Here is a 9,380-nt window from a genome sequence, read left to right as displayed (position 1 = left end):
AACTTTGATCTTGGTTTTCATAATGGTCATTCCAAATAATTGTCTAAGCGTTTTGATGGTATTTTTTTTAAAGTTGTTGTCGGATAATTATAATGTATTTCAGTGTTTTCAATTTATTCTGGGGTGCTTTTGATTGTCTTTAATTATTGTTTTCTGTTTCAGTTAGTAATATGCAAATTTTGCTTTTAAAATTTCACTGTAAAATTTTAACTATGGATTCATAAAAATTTATTAAGTATTGTATGGCATGTATTTTTCCCCCCTCTTTAAGTTTACAGAATTAAATGTACTCATTTGTTGATTAATTTTGGATTAAATAGATCTTTTGCAAAATTAAAATTATGAAAAATCCAAGCATACAGCAATTTTACAATTATTAGTTTTATAGCGAAGGTAGAAAATTGTATCAAACAAAATCATTTTTGTAATTTTTATTAAAAAAAATATTCCTAATTTTATAATTTGAAATGATTTTTGTCCCAATGGCTACAATATTTGTTTGATATAACAATATTTATTTGATTCAGTAAATTATTTACAAAATTTCTTCTCAGGTTTTAATAATACCTATAGGTTTGATTTTCAAGTTAAGTATTTAATCTTATATTAATAAATGTAAGAAGTATTGAATATTTTGCGAAAAAAGAATGAAATCAGCTATTTTAATAATTTATGTGAAATTCTTTAAAAGACCTTTTATGTGTAATTTTGTATTTGTTAATTTAAGTGATATGTTTTTGGCTCTTGGCTGCAAATATTGCTCATGGTTTTCATAATGGTCATTCCAAATAATTGTCTAAAACATTCCTTGGTATTTGTGAAGATGCTTAAAATTATTTTGCATACCTATATTCTGAAACTTGAGAAATATCAATAAATATCATTGTTTTACTTAAAATGTGTTATTCTTTACTTTAATATTTAATAATATGCTTGATATGAAAAGAATTACAAAGTAGCGTTATTTATGTAATTAATTGCAGATTTGTTAGAAATTTAACATCACAGCCGTAGTTAATTTTGTTTTCTATTAATTCTGATGTTAGTTATAAATTAATGCTGGATATTATATCAAATGAAAAACAATTATATGGATTTACAGAAAGGAGGGTTAAGGGGGAAAATAAGGCATATAAAAATATAAAATTTATGCATTTTTTAAAATTTATTTTGCAATTAAACTTTAGATTGTTCTATGCGAAACAATTAAAGATAAGAACATAAAAGATCAACTTCACAATTTATCTAATACTCTCTGAATCCTGTTAAGTATTAAGAAATTTATTTCATTTAAATTTTGTCTTCGTATGGCTCGCTGTTTAAATTGAAAGTAAAAATTGGATAGGATTCCTATAATTCACCCAAAATCCCAACTAACATCATTTTGCTCATAAAACTCAGAAATGTATGAAAATAAAACATTTTGAGTTATTTCAAAGTAAAAAATTTACTATCTCCTCGGACGGCGCTATTTAAATTCCACCCTGCGCTGGTGTTTCACTGCATTGTCGTGGCTCTTCGGTATAGCGGCGCAGAGGCGAAACAGGTTTACATTGCGTCTATGGAAGCTTTCATTCTTCTACTTCTAGATACTACTAGATTCTTTGCATCAGCGACGCCGCACACGTTGTGCGGGTTTGTGTTCCTGCATATCTCACTAATGGAGTCTCTCGTTCCTGCATACTCGCTGATTTAGTGTCGTCGTTCTTCTTGCATAAAAGGAAGCAGAGCTAAGGGATGCAATATTTAGATGAAAATGCTTAGTTGAAATTCAATCTGTGCTAATATTCTAAAACATCTCAAGTATCAATATGTGCAATAAAAGTGCATTGTCAGCGGTGTGTCTCCACGTGGTGCTTTTCAGTGTGTTAATGAAATGTAAAGTGAAAAAAGAGCTTGCACGTGTGTAATAAGGATGTGTGAACTGCACGTAATTAATATGAGAAAATTTCGACTGCATATATGTATGATGCGAGTGGATTGTGATTTGTTTGCTAATGGACACGTTTTCGGCATTCGTCTACTGTTCCATTTATATTTCTCATGTTTTGTGTTCTAAGTTTTATATTCTGATATTTTATGTGTTGTGTGATAAGTGTTTATATATTTAATCCAGAGAATGTGTTTTTGATAAAATAAATGTGAGATTAGAAAAAGAAATTTGTCTCCGCAAGTCTCATGCATGTGGGTTATTGGGTAAGTGAAATATTTAATTATTCTTGATGCTAGGGTTTAATTCGCAATGTACCTCCACTTAGAATTCAAGCCAGTAAATATTGGGCACATGTAAATTAATTAAGGGTTTCTACATATATATTTGGATAGATTGTCACATTACAACACCTCCTAGTAGTGCACATTACTACACTCCGATAGAATTTATCTATCTTCAAACATGATATCTTGGAACGAGGTATATTAATTTCATAACTGCAAAATATTAAGCATTCATAGGGTGGTGCTCATTTAGAATCGAAAGGAAACACTAGAAACTTACGATTATAGCTTTTGGTGTAGAAAAATTAGCATTTTTTCCGAGGTTAAAAAAATTTACAAACAACCGGTATACATTATATACCGGGGCCCTTCAAAGGGTTAAAGTAGCAACTTTCTTTACATTTTCATCTGCTGAATTTGAAGTGTTAACATAATCATCAGTGGTGATTATTACAGGTGCTTTTCCCATTTTGCGTGATGTGGGGATAATAAAGCCCTTCGAATCGACGCTCGTAGTCTTTCTCTTTCTACCAGAGACAGTAATGACTGCTTGAGCTGGGGTAGAGGAAATTGGTGTCTCAGCCTGCTTCCTCACGCTGTGCGTGCGCGAACCAGTTCTAAGTTGTCTTCGCTGGCTCTGAGTTCCTCCTTACGGAGAAGAGCTTCCTTTTTAGCGGTCATTTTGGCCAGATTTTCATTCTCGATAATCTGCTTGAATTCTGGCAGGGAGTTGGAAAATTTGGACTTCTAGTATGTTAGCAAGTTCATTAATACGATGAAAAAGTGTCTTACCGGCGTTGTCCAGTTGCTGGTATCCGGTGGTATCCAAAAGTGCTCCTGTTTTTTTAAGAACATCTTTTGTTATTGAATGGCTTCAAACTGAGCTTTCAGTGCGTAAAAATCTATAATCCATTTCGTGCGGTTGTCAGGGTCAATATCGTCTGTGGGATTACTCTCAGGCGTACACAATTGCACAGTCGAAGTATCCATGAGTGCGTTTGGAACATTTAGAAGAAACGCTTTTTATTTAATAGCTATTAATTTTGGCCAAAATAGCTTTGTATGAAATGTAAAAGGGTTCAGAATTTCAAGAGCGTCCAAAAGATTAAGTTGTTAGTTTTTTTTTAGTTCAAAGAAGCGTTTAATTTCACGTCCGCCTCTGTTTTGAGTCGAAATCCTCCAATTCTCCAACGCCATTGGCTGCTTAAAAATTCCACTATTTTGCTTGGTTCAAGCCTAGAGCTCTGGCTCGGACTGTGGACGATAAAAATTAATGTCGCAAAATGCGCCGCTACTTTATTTATCAAAACTTTCCCCAATTTACCTAACTTGCAATTCTTCGGAGAACCAATTCTCTGGGTTCCTGCTTATGGAGATTGATTGATTTGATTCAAAATTATCTTGGCAACCTCACATTCAGAAAACAATTTCTAATATGAAGGTTGTCAAAACCCAATTACTGCCATTTTCCGCTAGAAAAAGCGACCTATCCGCAAAAAACAAGATCTTGTTCTATAAATCATGGCCAAGTTTAACTTATAATAAATAAGGCCAAGTTTAACTTATGCTAGTCTCGTATGGGGCGCAGCAGCAATTACTAACAGGAAACATATCCAAACTTTCCAAAATATTATGCTACGGCAAATTTACAAAGCTCCTTGGTTTGTTACGAACGAGGATATTCATAACGCAGTCAAAATTCTACCTTTAAATCGCTTTATACAGCGACTTTCGGTTAACTTTTTCAAAAAGATTCCTTCGATAGGAAACCCTGTACTCCACACTCTGCCTATCTATCATCCGTTAATTGCGTCATCAGGTAAAAGACCCAGAGCTACTCTGGAAAGTGCATATAATGCGTTACCATTTACCAAGAGGTTTGTTATGGAGACTAGGCGTCTCGAAGTTATCACCCTACTCGTTCACGCTCTTCCCCCTCCGCCTGAGCGAACTCGCTGTTCTTTCAGCTTTGCTCAGGATCATTCTCTCTCTGTCCCGTGAAACGGTCCCGTGAAACGGATCTTACTTCTTTTAACCGCTAAGCGAGTGTTAACTAATATTAAGCAGTTTTTGTTCCCTCCTTAAAAGGGTTCTCGTGCACTGATACTTTAATCAAACTTAATCTCTTTAAGAGAATTTTATGCTATTTATTTTTTAGTTGTCATAACACTTTAAAGCTATTAATTTATATAAAATTTCTCCTAAGAGGCAGGTCTGGCCATGTCTCTTTAAATCTAACTCGCCTAATGAGTTCTCGCTTTCCTCCTGAAGCGCTTGCGACGTGAAAGCTGTTTCGCGAGTGTTTCCGCTCTGGTGTTGTTAACACCACAAGACCATTCATTGATCAAGGAAATTTCGAAGCTTTTCAAAATTCATGATGTAAATCCTTCAAAATTGATTTTGGCCCTTTTTTGATCTCAAAATTTAATAAATTAAGTCTTTCAGTGTTTTTTACCTTTATTTTTTCCACCGTGGAAAGCAGTTTACCATTTGTTATTTTTTAACTTTTGTACACCAAATATTTACCTCTTTGCGGAACCCTCTTTTTGATGATAATATTAATCTTTGATCATGTGGGGATAAAGGCTCCAAGCCTATGTGCCTCGTAAATGAACCCGTGCTTGGTCTTTATTTTGTTTGGCAAATAAAAAAAATCCAAACCAAATTAAGCGTGTTGCTAAATATCAATATACTAATTGAGTGTAAGATAATTTTGAACTAAACTGATATAAGCGTAACTTACAAAGCATAAAAGAGATAATACATAAAATAACGTAAACGAAAAATGAGTTTTAAGCAAGCAAAAGACAAAAATGTAAACTCAAGCGTAATTAATTAAAAAAAAAGTCCTATGTTGCATTTAACATAAAACACAGATTTTTTTTTTGAAAAAGAGGTACGCTGCGTCCAAAAAAAAAAAAAAAAAAAAAAAGGAACAGTTCTGTATCTCTCATTCTACTGGGCAGATTGACAAAACGAAAGCGCGAATTAGGATATATATTAGATTTATATATATAATTGTTCTAATATAGGCATTTCGACACAAACTTGGACCTTTTTCTGAAATGACATGCCAATTTTTGTCCAAAAGTTGATTCTACGACTCAAATTATGCCTACATATTAAAATTTGTAAAATTTGGTGCGCAATTCCCCGAGAAATTAAAAAAATTATTTTAGCGAATTTTTTTTTCCATTTACGCGAAGAATAATTCATTTGGCGAACATTTTGATATTATGTCAATCTATTTTTGTTTCCCTTTTTACATTGCGGGTCAGCGGAAAACAGCCACCTCGTTCCACTTTCAAATAATTTTAACAAAGTGCCTAAACCACATTTGATCTTGTTATCGCTTTCAACAAATACGCCAAATTTCAAAACTCGCCAATATGTAAATTCACGTATATCTTCGGAAATTTTGAATAAAAAGCTTTAATTTTTTGCAGGTGATCTTAGAAATACATCTATTTAAGATGACGGTAAAAACTTTATAGATTATAATTCAAAATTATTTTCGAAAAATATATAAAAATTATTTTAAAATGCAAATTTTAAAAATGAATCATAAAGATTAGGCGAATTGTTTTTGGAATGAACTTAAATTTCGAAATGTGAAAGGCAGAATCAAATAAGTTTAATAAAAAAAAAGTAGAGATTAATAAATATATGCCAAATTCAATTAACATTGAGGAAGTAAGACTGTGAGAGTTAATTTTTTCAAAACTACTCGTCCAGTATTTACAAAACTTGACAGTGTGGCATCATTTGAGTCGTAGAACCGAGATATGAAAAAAAAAAAAAAAAAAAAAAAAACCTGGCATGCTTTTCAGAGAAATTGCGATTTTGTGTCAAAAAACCTATATTAGAACAACTTTGTTCGTAAGAAATTGTAGAGTTAAATTAAATTTAAATAATTCTTTTGCGCCATTCCTGCAAGGAATGAAATCTGAATTTAATTCTCTATTCGTAGAAAGCAAATTTAAAGTTAATTAAAATTTAAATTTTAAACTATGAAATTTTAATTGCATACAAATAAATGATTATTTATTGTTGCGAATTAATCTACAATAGCATTTAAATTCTGAGAGCATATGCAAATTAAGTGCAAGTATCTAAATCCATGAATAAATATATAATATTCCAAAAAATTAATTCCCAAAAAATTTATAAAATATTTCCTAAGACTAAATTAATTTGCATTAGTGAATAATTGTTGAGCAGGCAGGAGACAGATCTTATCAAGGGAAAGTTGCCTCCAAACCTAGCTCTTCAATTTCTCAATTCGTGTTTCGTCATCCATATAGGCATGGTTAAAACCAAAAGTAAATCAAATGTAGTGAATTACTAAAAAATTTTTTAGCAAAAGGAATTTTGCGAAATTTAGAAAGCAAATTGACAAAGAATCAAAATAATAATTAAATGTAAATTGTTAATGTAAGAAGAGTAGAAAACCAAAGTTATTTAGAAATCTTTGCCTATTTGAAAACTTCCCCCGACACGAATTATGCATGTAAATCAAAATATATCTAATTCGTATTCTAAATCGCGCTTTTGAGACATGAAAAGCACAAGTTGAATTTCGTCAATTGGTGCAGTAGAACGGGAGTCTTTTTTTTCCCTCTTCCCTTATCATCAACCTGACAAATGGGTTTTTGGTCTGATCCCATGCCAAAGGGAAGGTATGAACATAACAGATAAATGACATCCAGAGCTTCTTTGGAAACTGAACCTGATCCTAATGCCATAGAATTATTTTTTCTAATTACTATACCACTTAGCAAAAGACATGTATTATTTCCAAACTGCCAGCTAAAAGCAGAGCAGAACTTCTATCAGCTTCGGCATATTAATAACGAATAGTAAAATTGTAAGGTAATTTTTTCTTCCTTCTTGCGTGTTTTCGGGGTGTAAAAGGAAGCATTTCCATCAAGCAGTAGGGAGATCCAAAGTTTGAGCCTCGGCGAGAGCACGTTTCATATTTCTCTCTTCTTGGAACCTTTGTCTTGACTCTCCTAAATCTTTAGCTCATCATCTTATAGCCATTTTCGCAATTCGTCTCAAATTCATCACGGTTTAATCTAATTCTTTGCTCCTCAGCGCAAAAGCAGGGAAATTATATTTCTTGTCACCAGGAACGTCTTCAAAGTTGTATCGATGCATTGGTACCTTTGTGAGGACAACTTTCATCAAATTCAAAACTGAATTTCGGCAGCAGATGCGATGAAAATGACTTTCGTTAAGTTAAAAACTGATTTCAATGCATCTGGTAAACATTGTTGCTAAAATGGTAACGTAAACAGAAGTCAAGTTTCTTTATAAATTCCTTCATGAAAGTACCTGTTTTCTTAGAAAGACAGTCTTTGTGCTTTGTCATGGTCTATAAAACAAATCAAAGTGATAATGAATCATAGCCATTACGTTTTAAATACAGAATAAAAATAGGCATTTTACACACCTTTTTTTTTTTTTTTTTTTAAAGTCCAAAGGGGCTTTGTTCCTGAAGACTGTTGTTTTCGTTTAGCGATTTTGCGTTGAATTACTATAAACGTCCGTTTCACTTTTCAAACTGTTGCCACCAAATGTTAGAGTCTTGCATTATATTTGAAGAAATTAAATAATGAAAAATCTGCATAATCTATTTCTCCCATTGTGATAAAACAACTGTACATAGAGCCATCGAATTTTGAATGACGTAATCCTCCCACGAATATGGGCATGTGGAAGACCAAATTTGAAATTTGGAATTTGTTTTATTATCGATTTCATATTTTGTAAAACTTTAATGAATTTTTGAGTAACAAACTCAACGATTTAAAAGCAAACAATGGCAACACTCTACGGCGGGGGAATAAACCTTTTTATCCCCAGCGGGCGCGGAACTGTGTATCGGAAATTCTAAAATTTGAAATTTGGAATTTGTTTTATTAAACTTTAATGAATTTTTGAGTAGCAAACTCAACGATTTAAAAGCAAACAATGGCAACACTTTACGGCGGGGGAAAAAAACCTTTTAATTTCCAGCGGGCGCGGAACTGTGTATCGGAAATTCTAAAGATATGCTGATTGGGGACTGGCGCTGCGATCACGAAAGCTGGTGCAGTGTCTAAACATAGCTCCGAAATTTTTTAAATAAAAGTTTCAGTAAATGTTTTCAACTCTCTAAAAAAGTTTAATGCACCGTTCCTATGCAATGTCTCATTCATCAAATTGAAAAAGGAAACTTCGCTTCTTCGAAACTTCAGGTGTTTTGTTAGCTGTTCACTACCAACACGAGAAATCCAAAAGAGGCCCTGACACGTAATATTCAGTTCTCTATACAATATCTGTTTCTCTATCACTAGAGTGCCATTAAATTTCTTTCTTTATTATTTTCATAAGATTCTAGCATTATACAATAGTTGTTAATAGTAGCAGGTCATGTGGTTCTTTTCTTCGTAACTATTCCGTAGAGACGCCACATTCTTATCAGTAGTCCGTTCTTATCAGCAACTCACACCCTTCGGAGGGACCCCCCCCCTTTTCGTGCTTCGGAATTTCTTGAGAGGGAGAAATGGGTATCTCTTGACTATCGATGAGTATAGATTGTGATTTTTGTAACTAAGATCCCCGACTTTCTTTTTCAGGTCTCAAACTTAGAATTATGAGCAAATAAAAATACAGTGTGACGGAATTTGTTAAAGTTGTACTATAATAAATTATGACGGTTAAATTAATAAATTAATTTTATATTTAACTAATATTTAAGAAAAATAAACTGTATAATTTATTTTTGCTGAAATGCTCTCACACTGTGTATGGATTTATGATTTTGTCAATTACTGTTTTTATGAAATATACATGAATTTTTTGGGAACGGTAATATTTAATGTTACTTTAGTTAAAATATTATGTACATCTCTGTGATGATATATGTCTTTTCTAGTTAGGTCTCAAGATAAGGGCATACACATTACCATGTAGGAATTCATTCATTTATTTATTATTATTTCTTTAACTTAGCTAAAGTTTGTTTCTTAAAGACACGAATTTTTGCAGATGAACTCCTTAACTACACTCATGGGACACTTAACTTGACACCTCCGCTTTTTTCGCCGCTGCTAGTGCGGACCTCACTCTCTTTCTTCCGCCTCCCACACTCCTTTCACCCTTCTCTTTCTCCCCCT

Source organism: Stegodyphus dumicola, chromosome 3 (genome assembly GCF_044657685.1).
Source record: "Stegodyphus dumicola isolate Sdum_Otavi_A_Nest chromosome 3, ASM4465768v1".
NCBI lineage: Eukaryota > Metazoa > Arthropoda > Arachnida > Araneae > Eresidae > Stegodyphus > Stegodyphus dumicola.
This window is presented reverse-complemented; position numbering follows the sequence as displayed.